This window comes from Aquila chrysaetos, chromosome 13 (genome assembly GCF_900496995.4).
Source record: "Aquila chrysaetos chrysaetos chromosome 13, bAquChr1.4, whole genome shotgun sequence".
Lineage (NCBI taxonomy): Eukaryota > Metazoa > Chordata > Aves > Accipitriformes > Accipitridae > Aquila > Aquila chrysaetos.
In genome coordinates, this window is record NC_044016.1 from 4,931,315 (window position 1) to 4,944,242 (window position 12,928).

Consider the following 12,928-nt stretch of genomic DNA (forward strand, 5'->3'; position numbering starts at 1 on the left):
CAAGCAGGCTGAGAGAAGATAGCAGAGGCTCACCCAAATTTGGGCGGCTCCTCTGTTGTTTTTCTAGCGTACTTCTTCCCTCCAGAAGGTTTTCTCAACCAAGAAATCCCCTAAGCAGGGATTTCTAATTTAGCTCTTCTCACAAACAAGGCAGAGGGCTTTCGTTCCCCTGTCCAGGGATGCTTAGAGGCTCCCAGGCAGAAGGCAGAGGGCTTTCCCTCCTGCTAGATTTCCCAGTTCAAGAATTTCAACAAGTCTTTAAAGGGGTGCCTGTGTTGACCCTAAAACTGGGTGCTATGCTTTAAGCAAGACACTTGCTGGGGCTATGGGAACACAGGGTAGCCTTGTTGCTGGTTGTCCCCGACTGCCCCAGGACGGCACCCAGAAAAGGCTCTCCCAGAAGGGCTGCTCACAAAAATGCCATAAGGGTTCCCAGGAGGGCTGCTGCCTTCTCCACTAGTTCAATGCACCACAGCTCGTGCCTTTATGTGGGCTAGAGAAACACGCCTTACATGGGAGAATCTGCTGTTTGACTATTTAAAAGTTTTAACAGTCTGATCGGAGAGTGCTTATCAATCTACTTACAATGCTAGACAGTATTATCTAGAATATTAGAAAGGGGATAAAAGGAAAAAAAAATCCCTTATCAGTATCAAACCCACCCCCTCCCTCAGCCGCTGCAGCTTTCCCTGGGTTACGCTCACCCCTCCGCTGCCCGGGGAGGGCTGCGGGTGTCGCAGCCCCGAGTCCTTCACCTCCAGGCAGCACGATGCTGATGGTGGGGCCCCTCCGTCTGCCTCTCCAGGCTGGCGGTGGTAGGAGTGGGGTTTCTGCCTCCTCCTCCTCTGCTCGAGTCCACCTGGGGCTGCGTCCACCCCGCGTCCAAGGCTCTCCCGCCGTGCTCCTCGGTGCCCAGAGCTGGGTACGTCCGCACGGACCCTCCAGGCAGAGCTGGGCACACCTTGCAGACCCGCTCCTCGCCCTCCCTGCTGCCCGCAAGCGGTGTTTCCCAGCCCCAAGGTCACGCTCCTCCGCCGATGCCGCGGCTGCCCACGGGGGAGTGCTTCATAGCTCCGGGGCTGCCAGTATCGGAGGTTTCGCGGCCCCACTGCCCTCCCCTGCCTGCACCCCAGGCTGCGTTTTTCCTCCCGGCTCGGGGAGTGATTGCTGGGCCCGCAGCTGCTCTTGCTGCCCTGCAGAAATACAGCCAAGCCGTGCTGCTGGAGGGCTTTCGGCACCTCTTGGACCAGGCGAAGCAAAACCTGAGTGCGGATGGGTGAGGGTCCCGGGTTGTTAGGCGGTTGCTGTTACAGCTACAGAGCTCACGCGAAGCTCCCCGCGTGGCAAGTCCCAACCAAAGCAAGGTTGGCGAACCTCCATGGCCAACCTCTGGCAGTGGCAAGACTGTATTTCGTGAGCTATAGGCATGCATTGCGTCACCATTATCCTTCTGTTGTCCCCAAGAGCCTTGTGCTTTGCTTAGAACTACAACAGCTGTAGGGACAGAGGAGCGAAGGCCTTGTGCTTTGCTCTGACCAAAAAGACCATGACTGATGCTCCTCAGCATTTTCACCAGGCGCTGCAAGGAGAGAGGTGAGTCTTTGGGGACTTGACGGGACTGCGGGTGATGGCCCAACCTGCCCTACAGCCAAAGAAATCCATCAGGCAGCACCAGCAGTGAGCACGATAATCCTACAGAGACACAATTTCCCAAATAAGTGAAACAGGAAGAAATATTTGAAGTTCTGTAATTATTAAAACACATAAATCCCTGCTTGTATATCCCACCGTCCCTGCAGATCAATACTTTGAGAGACATCTGAAGTTTTGTAAACTAGAAGATGTAATAGGATTAAAGCTGCAATGTGACAAGACAGCTAATTTTTAATTATTTCTAACTCCTTTCTAATTTCTACTTCATTCTGAATATTTAAAAGCCCTTCCAAATGTATTTCACAAGTTTCAATAACAACCTAGTAACTGGATGTGGCATTATAGCAATTTATAATCACCTCCTAAAATGGAGATCTAAATTAATCTTTCTACATCTCATTAGTTTAGCTATCAGAGATCTTTTACAAGATAATTGGCTTTCAGTGGCTTTAATTTAATTTAATTTATTAATATCTTACATTTATATTTCATAGATGCTGTTTTAATTATTGAACTGATACAGCTCAGAAACATAATTCTTTTATACAGCATCAAACTTTTGTTTTTAGGGCTCTAGAGCCTTTTAAAGATGTTTTAATGATAAATAATAAGTCCTTGTTTGTGTTTGCCTTTAGAGTAGATATCAATTTACTTTACCTTAGGTTCTCGCAAAGGAAAATTAGATCTTATTTTGGAACATCCTGTTTTGCAGATGAGGCTGGCTTTATTCCTAAACCAAAACTTGTTCCAACTTTATAATGCTATAAAAGCACAAACAAGGGGAGGCAGAAGTAGTAAAAAGAATGTATAATAAACAGCTAATTCATACCTGACAGGCATTTAAGTAAACAATTTCAGTGGGGAACAGAGTTAGGGGAGCCCAGTCTACCGGGGCCTTGCATCGCATGGCTGAGCTCTCCGGTGCCGGCAGCGATGCCACCCTGCCTGAAGCTTCTCCCGCAGCCGGTAGCGTCCGTGCCCACCCCACCAGGTGCCTGCTCTTCCTGCACCCACACCACTAGCTGGGTCTGGGGGCTTCCCCCACCATCCCCTTTGCTAATTAACTTGCAGGAACGTACTATTTTGGAGACTTCCAGTACATAGTGTTTTGGAGACTTCCAGCCTTCTGTAAACTTTGGCTGAAATGAACCAGGAGGTTCCCAAATCAGTGAGGACAGAGAGACAACCAGACCGCACGACTGACCCCAAGAACCCCTTCCTTCAGAAAGCAGCCTAAAAATATGTTCCCTCCTAGAGCAGAATAGCAACGCTGAAACATCTGACAGTAAATGTGATGATGATAATTGATGCTTAATGAATAATCCAGGGTAGTTTTAATATTTTAGCTTCATAGAATACCTTTCATCCCCAGGAGCTGAAGCAATTTGTAAAAGGTGTACTGTTATCCGGCTCGGTCTCCTTTTGCCGTTACATCCACCACTTCGTGGGGACCAGTTCCATGACCGGGCCGGCACTGGGCAGGGTGTACGGCACAGCAGCTCGGTGGGGCTGTGTCCCACCATCGTATCTGCTCCGAGTGAATTCCATTTACCACATTTACCTCTGGCCGGTGTCGGACCAGCCCGGCTTCGGTTGCAACCCAAGGTCCCACAGAGCCGAGGACCTTCCAGTTCCGTGGTGGGAACGAATTTCCACCCTGCGTCAAGACCCCCATCGGGGGACATCTCTCAGGTAAGAGGTGTGCTCCCAAGTTTTGCCCACGGTTTCGCTCCGAGGTGGAGCGAGAGCAGCTCAGGAGCTGCATCTCCCCGACGGCTGAGACCTCCCTCTCCCACCCCAAGGCCCGTGGAGATGAGGAGCGGGGCAAAACCCCCCCCGGAGACCTCCCTCCCAGGCAGAGAGCTGCTGCACCCATTCCTCCTTTTCATCCCCGCACCTCCACGTCCCTCCCCACCCAGGCGACATGAAGAACCCAACCAGCCAGTGCCAGCCGAGGCGGGTGGTGGTGGTGGGTGGTGGTGGTGGGCGGTGGTGGCGGCGGTGGTGGTGGTGGTGGTGGTGGTGGTGGCGGTGGTGGCGGCGGTGGTGGTGGTGGTGGTGGTGGCGGTGGTGGCGGCGGTGGCGGTGGGTGGTGGTGGTGGTGGTGGTGGTGGTGGTGGCGGTGGCGGCGGTGGTGGTGGTGGTGGAGGTGGAGGAGGAGGAGGAGGAGGAGGGGGAGGAGGTCAGACTGACGCCGAACGAAGCCCACCCGTGCCCCCGCAGCCGCTGGGCTCCGTGGGGTGGCTCCGCTCCCCCGCCGCGGGTGGGGACAGCAGCAGGACGGCGAAGGCCGCAGGGAGCCGGGGAGCCCCGTGGAAGGCGGTGCGGGCCGGGGCCGGGCTGAGCCCCGCGGGCCGCTCCGCAGGCGGCCGGCCGGGCCCCGGCACGGCAGGCGGAGGAAAAGCGGCCCGATGACCCCCTCTGCTGTCGGCGAACACCATGGCAGGGGCTGGCCGCACCGCCGGCGGCCGCTCCGCTTCCTTCGGGGGGCGGAAAACACCCCCCCCCCCCAAAAAAAAAGAAATCCCCCCCAAACCCTGGGCCATCATTCACCCTGCCTGCAAAAATGCAACCAGCTGGACTCATTTTTCCAGCTAAAGCATAAAAAAGCGCCTACGTCAGGGGAGAGGAGGAACAACCTTTAGCGACGTCGGCTCGTTTCAAGCAACACCTGAAGTCTCTGGCCCTTGGGTAAAAAACCCCGTTTGAATAGCAACGCTTGGGTAAAAAACCCCGTTTGAGGTTTAGACACACGCTGCTGCTGCTGCTGCTGCTCAGGCCGTTCTTTTCGTTTGAGGGCTCTTGTGCCTTGATCTCTGTCGTGCCACCCGGGTGGGTGATGGCAGGTGAATTTGCTGGTAGGGAAGGGGTTGAGGGTGAGAAGAGAGAAATGAGGATTAAAGGCGTAAAGGTTACTACTTAACAACGTCCCTTCTTTCGCATTCCCAAAAGAAACAAGCTGCTGCTGCGCAACGTTGTTCTGCAACCGCAGCTTCTGCCAAATCCCTTTGCACTTGCAAATCGTGACCTCTTTGGACATAAGGCTCGTTGTCTGGCATTGGGCTTTGTCTGCTGAGGATGGAGGGCAGGAGGACATAAAAAAGGGCAGATGAGTTCCTGTTATATTATCATGTTGGTTTTGGCTAGTTCTACATAGTGGCCTTTTGTATTTTAGCAACATTTCGACATTTTAAAATAACTTTAATAGTAAAAGAATGCTGCAAGTTTTTCTTTTTTCCAGCCCCGCTCCAAATGCTCCAGGCTGGCTTTGCTCTGTCTTGTAAAGTCTGCTGCAACAAGGACTTTTTTGACAATGCGGACGCTCTTGGCAGCACCCCTAAGCCATGAGGGGTGCCATCCAACTGCAACATGCAAGGCTTGGGGTTCGGGATGAACAAGCACCTTGGTGAGCCTTGGGGATCTCCACTGAGCTCATGGTGCTGCAGCCACTGCAGGTCAGGCTGGGACACCTTTCCCTTCTCCGGGAGGCTCCTGACACAGCTCACCCACAGTCCAAGGCTTTTCCTTGATGGCTTGTTATTAAAACTGTACAAATAATAAATTCTTCCTCCTATTAATCAAATCAGAAAGAAGGTCAGCTGGGTTCATTTTAGATCAATCTGAAGCGAATGTTTCTGGTGGTTAGGTTTTCTCAGCAAAATGAAAAATCTTCCCCAAAAGACACTGTCTGAAGCCAGCCAGGAGGGCTTCGTTGTACTTGGGTTTAATCCTGCTGTCCGCAGTGCTGCTGTATCTGTCTGCTGACTTAGGGTGGCATTTGCAAACATTCTTTTTCAGCCCAAACCTACCTTTTTTTAGTGGATAAATGATTCATCCCACCATGCCCCTGAGCTCTATTCCCATACTAGCCAGGGATGCCTGAGTGTCACCCAGGGCCAACTTGTGACTTTGGCATCATGTGCTCCTGCCCCAGACAGGCAGAAAGGCAAATGGATGATTTCTAGACAGCAGGGAGAGTTCTCTTCCAAAAATACACTATGAAATCCTCAGCTGCCACCCAGGTCTAGCTGTTCACGAGAGAGGAGGAGCAAGGGGTCCAGAACATCAGCTGAGGTCTGGATCTGGCCTTGTATGTTTCTGCCACTGTAATGTGAGCCTTTTCGTCCGGCCTGCCAAGAGGCAGGGCAGTTAGCGTGCTTTGTCGATTAAAAAAAGAAAATAAAGGTCCCATTAGATGCACTTCAGTTAGGGACTGGGCTAGGGATCTCGCTACCTTTTGAAGGTCAGATACATTGGAAATGAAAACATCTTCCTAACAGCCCACTCTGGTTCCCCTCCACTAACAATAGCCCCTGCAGCCAGACCTGAGCTCTGCACCCCAGGACTCCTGCTTAAGGGATCTTAAAATTCCTATTGATTTCAATGGGATCAGGTTCAAGCCGCTTAACCATTTGCCTGCTGGAGCAAGGAGCCGGTCTCTGAGTTGCTGCCTATCACTTGTCTGCTGCAGCAGAGCTCATCAGGCCCCAGGACAGCATATTCTCAGCTGTACCAAAGGAGAGTACATAGTGTTTTGTCCTTGCAAAAGGTTGTTATAAATGGTTTAGTTTCAAGAGAGCTCAATTAGATCTGGGAACTCTTGCAACGAGTTCGTTCCTAATTATGGCTCGGAGACTTTGCAGTAGTCAAAAGACAAATAGATGCCGAAGAAAGAAGCAAACAACAGCGAGCATTTCCATGGTGTCCTCTTTGCTGCTCATTAGCTGTGCCCTGTCCCATACTGAGCACTTCAAGCACTTCACTTTTCACCCCCAAGACTGTCAGGTTTCTCTTCCTAAGTTTCCATGTCTTTCAGTGAGGAAGCCGAGCACACTACCTGCCAAAGGCACTGTCCCATTGCCTTTGGGAGCCGAGAAATTTGGAAAATGAACATTGCTGCGCCTGAAACTGCCCTGTGCCAACACTGTCACGCAGCGGCTTTCGATCTCCTTCCAAAGTCCGCAGGAGATCAGTCCTCACCGATGACTTCTAGCTAAGTAAGATAATGAAACCCTCGGGACATCAGACTGGCAGATGCTTTTTAATGGGACCTGGTTGTCCTGAGTCCTGAGAGTGGCCTGGTTTCTTGGGGATTACAGTCGGCCTTATTTCAACTTTCATCTCAGCTAAACGTGGTCACCAAAGTCAGGTCAGTTCTGAGGGTGGACGGACTCTGTATATGCCAGCCCTCATAGCGAAAACCACCTGGGTGCTCTCTGCAGGTGCTCCTTCCTCCCGCTGCTGGTGCCAGCCCTGGGGCTGCCGTTCTGCAAGTCAAAGACATTTGCTTTCCTTTTCTCATTTTCCCCGGCTATAAAAATACACCTATGGATGGGATTATCATTAACAACGTCATTAAATCATGCCTTGGTCTTTGCTGCTTTGTTTGCAGTGACTCATACTGTAATTCTTGCAAGTATGGGTCAAACAGGAACCGGTGCTCAGCGACCGCGGTCCTGACTCTCCCCCATCCTAAATACTGACCCCTCCAAGGCAGCGGGAAGGACTCTCCTGTTGACGACTGAGAGATGTGGGGGTCCCTGAGCCAAATCCTCTTTCCAGTTAAAGCAACAGCAAACTGGCTGCTGGTTCCCTGCCAGCTGTAAGCAGTGGTTTTTGTCCTTTGGGACCGGTCCCATGTCCTGTCCCAGCAGCCTCGGTGCAGGTGCAAGGCTGGACCCAGTAAGGGGTTGGGCTGGTTCCCCCCCCTCCTTGTCTTCCAAGTCCTTGTGCCACCACGCTCACGTGTTGTGCCTGGGAGCGGGTGACAGCTCACGTAATGCCGACTGGCAGGTGACCACAGGAAATGCAGCACGGGTCACGTCTCCGCAAGTCAGGCTCAACCTAAGTCTCCCAAGATGCGTCACTAAGACTCTTAGGGCTAAATCCCTCCCTGCATAAGTGCAGCCTGCAGCAGGGATGCGCTCGGCCCCCCGACTCGTGCCCAGATGCACCCCGCTCGGCTGCCACTGCTCTCTGCGCTTCTAACTCGGCTTGTCAAATTTCTTGTCACAAGCTCTCCTTAACCAGCGCTTTATCTTTCAGGAGCCCAGGGCAACTGGAAAGATTTTACCTTTCCGTACCTGAGAGCAAGGTGTGCAGCTGGGGAGTGAGACCCTGCCGGGCTGCCCATTGCCGGGGGGATGCGACCATCCAGCAGCTTGGAGGTAGCTGTGATCTGGGGAGCCTTGCTTAGAAAAACTGGCTCTTGCACAGCAGCAGGGCTTGATACCACTCAGGATGCAGTTCAGCACTGCTCCCTGCCTCTTATAGGCAAGGAAAGGGAGAAGGGATGGAATGTGGCTGGCTCCTTGGCAGACTGGGGGTACAGCCTGCCTCCTGCCTGCCTGTGCCCTGCCTTTGCTGAAGGTAGGCACTCGCAGGGGTCAAGATGGCATTTGGGTGGTGATTAGACAAGGCACTTCAGGACATGGTTTAGAGGGCATGGTTGACAGCTAGGATTGATGATCTTAAAGGTCTTTTCCAGCCTAAACGTTTCTGTGATTCCTCATGGCACCTCTTTTTGCAAAAAAGGCCGGCGCTACCCAAGTATCTCTCCCACAACTGTCCCCATGTGAACCCAGCCCTGTCCTAACTCCATGTCTCTCATTTCTTGCCAGTCAGGTCCGAGCCACCCAGCCAGCCTGAGTTCATCTCTCCCCCTCCTTGTCTTTCCTTCTCCCCTCCTCTCCTGGGATCCTGTCTCTACTAAACTGGTCTCACCAGTCTCCATCTGGATTTTTCCTGCCTGTCTGAGGCAGGTTGTCACACATGTCCTGGGCAGGCGCCTATCTGCCCACTTCCCTTGCACCCCGCACCAGGGATCCTTGCATCCTCCCAGAGCAGGGGCAGGGCACCCTGTCCCCTGGCAGGGCAAGCAACAGCACCTCTCTCCAGGCCAAGAGGGAGGCCTTATCCTTTCTTTCCCCGTGAGAAAAAGTTAGGAATAACATCCACACTCCCCCCTCCCCGGGGTGGAGCAGACACCCGCCGAGTATCGCCCTGCTACCCACAACAACGTCGCTGTAACGAAGGGCCTCGTTTCATCCAGACAGCGGCTTCGGAAACATTTAGTAATTAGTGCCGGAGACAGTAAAGAGCTTTGTAGGAAAGCTGAGAGCGTTCCCAAAACTGCTCATTAAATCTCCGGTTCCTCAGAGCCGAGCCACTGTCTGGCGGCTTCCCACGCAGGGCAGGGGCAGGCAGGGGACTGGGCTGCACCAGCCCCCTGCCCACCCTCCTGCCCGCACCCCGGCCACCGCGCTCAGCCCTCTGCTTTGCAGCGAGGTGCCCCGTCTCCCCTCCGAGGAGCTGTGTCCTTTTCGGGCTGAAGATATCTGCGTGGTCAGTGCCCGGTGGCTGCAGCATCCTCAGCCGGGTGGGCGCTGGGCTTTGCTCCTCTTCCCCTCAGGGACCTTTGCGGTGGTGGGGACCGTGCCCAGACCCGGCGCCCCGTGGCTTTGCGAACGAGGCGGGTGTGTTTGCGGAGTGGCCTGGAGACTGTATGGGAAGATGTGATAAAAGTCATGCTTGCTTTTCTCCTGATGGCTCCACTGTTAACACACGCTGCTGCTCTGCTCGGTCACGGCTTCGTTTCTGGGTGCACACAGAGAGGGGCTGGAGCAGAAGAGGCCTTTCCACTCTACAGAAAGGTTTCATACAAATGTTCTTTAATTATCTGGGGCAATAAGTGATTAAAGGCAGCCTACAGAAGTTACAGCTGTAGGACACTGCTGAAATGCCCATGCTTGACACCAGCTGGGTGGATATTACTGCAATTAGGACATTTTTTTAAGTTACCTGGCAGTGGGTTGGTCCCATCCGGAGAGGAAGAAGCGAAGGGGGGATCTAACCGCTGTCATCCACCACCTCCGGGCGTTGATGAGAAGGTGGAGCCAGACTCTTCTTGGAGGTACAGAGCAAGAGGCAACAGGCGCAAGTCACAGCGAGGGAAGTTCTGGTTAGAGAGAAAGAAAAATGTTCACCATGGGGATGGTGAGACCTTGGAACCGGTGCCTGGGGAGACGGTGGGGTCTCTGCTCTGGACCAGCCCTCAGCAGCCTGCTTCAGCTTTTCAGGCCAGCCTGGCGCCGAGCAGGGGCTGGACAGGAGACCCTGGACCAGGTCCCTTCTGCCCAAAGCTCCTTTGTGATTCTGTGATCCACATCGTCCACGTCCATGAGATTTCCGAGATTAGCCTGAGAGTTCACTGACGCACCACATCACCGAGGTTGCTACAGCGCTCAGGCCAACAGGGCAGTGTTGGGGTTAACCCCTGAGACTCCCTAAAATAATGCCCTAAACCGGCCTCAGCCCCGCAGGATCGCAGCCTCCACCACCTCCACAACTCCCCCAAGTAGCCACACCTCAGGGCGGACCTGGATTTATTAACGAGGGGAAATCACGGGAGTTTCGGGCGAGAAGTTTTGGTCCGTCTCACAGGTAGGTTTGTCAGTCAAGGTGTCTGACATGAACCTTGAGCAGCGGAAGAGGTTCACCTCCTCCTTGTCAGAGATAGGGAGATGACAGCAGAGAATCTCTGTGGTTCGGGGACTTTGCAGTTTTGTTTCTGTTACACAGATGAATATGAGAGACTGAAAGACAGGTGCTGGACCCAGCTGTGTATAAAAATATACTGTTCCATCCATCTCCACATAATAAACACATTAAAAAGGAACGAGGTGTGTCTCTAACTGTCTCCAAGGCTTTACGTGGGCCAAGCTGTGTTTTTTTTTTCCTTTTTACAACAAATGGAAGTAGAGCAGCGGGCTGGTTTCAGGGGAGAGAAAGGAGTGGGAGGCAGAATATCACATCCTATTTCCTCTTTTAAACACTTGGCAAGGGAGCAAACTTTCCATTCCCATCTGGCACAAGCAGACTAAACACAGGTTCCTTTCTGATAGCCATCTGCACTCTTCTGCTACCTTTTCCCATCAGTCTTCTGTAGGCAAAACGCAAACCTGCACACTATTTAAAGATACTTGAATTTAGGGAGTGTATCCAAATGATCTCTTTTAGTTACCTTCTTTCCAAGTCACCGAGCAGTGAGTGCCAAGCCAAACAACAACCCTGGTTAATCAACAGGCTCAGGACATGAAAGCAACTCCATTTCCTATTTGTGAATGCACAGATGTTGTTTATCTTGGATCTCCCCTTGTTGGTCCCCTGGGATTAAATCACAGGCCTTTAGGTGGAGCGTGATTGCTTTTCTGTCAAAGCAGTCCACAGCAAGCCTTGGCCAGCCCCACCACTGTACCGTCCTTCCCATCTCCCTAATGATGGGTCTCTCTGCTGGTCCAGGGGCTCCCCACAAGAAGTGAGGTGTATCGCGGCACCCGGGAGCATTGGTTCCAGAAATGCTCGCTGCTGCAGAGCTGGGTTATCTCCGTAAGGACCCGCACCAGGCACACCCTCAGGATGGTGAGGCTGATAGCTCTCAAGACACAGGCGCTAGCAAGGCTGGGTCAATACAGGCACCGATAAGGGAGAGGAGCTTCCTTGCAGACGTGGACGTGGGCGCCTGATGCCTCTGCAGCTCCGTGTTCATCCAGCCAGTCCCACCTTGCAAGCCCAGTGGGATTTTGGCCAGATCAGGGAACACCACATTTCAAGTGAGGTGCAGATGCAGTAGCCCTATCCCATCCCTTGCTTCCAGGCACCGAAGCTGAGCCACAGGTTTTGACCGTGTCCAACGTACCCGTGAATCTGTTGGCTCCATCTGTGAGCAGGCTTGACCCTCATGTGTCCCACAGTGGTGAGACCCTGTGGTCCACAGCCAGGTAAATAGGATGATTCCTCCTCCATACAAACCAAGATGCTCTGAAGGTCCAGGGACATTTGCCACCTGATGCCAGCTCCAGCCACCTCACTCAGCCCCAGCAGGGGTGGCTGCTAGTTCTCCTGCCTGCTTACGTAGCCTTTAATTTCAAGCGGAGAAGGCCATCCTTGTCCTTCCCCATGCCTGCCAAACTGCTACAGAGCCTGGCTAGCATGGCCTGATCAGCAAACCCTCCCGTAGGGGTGGCTGTGCATCACGGAGGTGTTGGTGATGCTCATGCGTGGGGTTCGCAGAGCATTTTGAGAGGCTGCTTGTGGGACGAGTGCCACTTCTCGTAGCATCAGTTGTGACTGTGCTCGCAACCTGCTTCCTCAGCTGTCGAGTGCTCTTTTTTGGGGAGGGGGGAGGGAGGCATGGTGATAGATTTCCGTGTTGCAGAAACACCCTGACTGCAAGACAAAGCTGGTGGTGGCTGAGGCTGTGTTTGGAAAGACACCTTCCCACCCACAAACCCTCTGGTGCCGTCTGCCTACGAAACGGGAGTTCCCTCCGCAAAACCAGCGCGCAGGCTTTCTCCGTAACTGCGAAACACCGAGCCGTTCTGCATACGGTGTGACCCGTCGGTCCTGTACGTGAAGAGCAATAGTTGCATACACCCACGCGGGGCCAGGCTGTGGCCGCTTCCCGCAGAGGCGATGGTGCGGGGATGCTGCAGGGCCGCGCGTTCCCGGCAGAGAGCGTGTCCCGCACACGCCGGTGAGCGCAGATGGCCTCGCACACAAGGAGGAGGAGGAGGAGAAGAGCTGTGGATCCAGACCTCGGCAGCCAGCTGCTTTCCCTGCTCACCAGGGCTGCGGATGCAGCTTTACTGTGCCTGACACCCGTCCGGAATGACTCGAAGACCCGGGCGAGCATCAGCTTGTCCCGCTGGTGCAGCTCTGGAGGCAATTTTCCCCTAACAGGCTTTCTGCAGGAGTTTCAGTGCCCAGGTTTCAGTGGCAGGGAGGGGAGGCTGCCCCCACCTACGGGCACAGGGTGGCATGGGGGCCACTCTCTGTCCTGGGTACCCCCAGCAGCTGGGAGCGGTACGCGCAGCGGGGCAAAGGGGGTGGGCTTTCCCCTGGTGCAATTGCACTGATGTCAATAGCGGTAGGTGAGGAGAGAATTTGTCTCTTCTTTAGTGGCATGACTGAGCTGGCTGATTACAATTTTTCAACAGCAGTGACAGATTTAAGATAAAGCCCATCCCTTCCCCTGTGGGCTGACCAGATGATGCAGCTGCCAGAGGACAGCAGCCGTCAGGGAGCTTCCTACCATGGGAAATACCCAGAGCCGTGTAAAACTAACTGCGGTGACCCTCGCTGGGGGCCTTGCTGGAAGAAGGGGTTACGTGGTGAAGACTGTGTCCTACTCCCACGCCTGTAACCGTGTGGGATGTGAGGAGCTGGAGTCAGGGTCCTTTCCCTGCTGCTTTGGGAATGGCAGGAGTAGCAGCGG

The 12,928-nt window shown here is 53.6% G+C and overlaps 1 long non-coding RNA gene across 1 annotated transcript; it reads right to left on the minus strand.

Annotated features, from left to right (window-relative positions):
• Window positions 1-8,533: 8,533 nt before the first annotated feature.
• LOC115350115 lies at window positions 8,534-10,987 on the minus strand. Its single transcript, XR_003926327.2, has 3 exons — window positions 10,676-10,987; window positions 9,454-9,610; window positions 8,534-9,295 (listed from the first exon to the last, which is right to left on the minus strand). It is a non-coding gene; the product is annotated as an uncharacterized LOC115350115 (long non-coding RNA).
• Window positions 10,988-12,928: the final 1,941 nt, after the last annotated feature.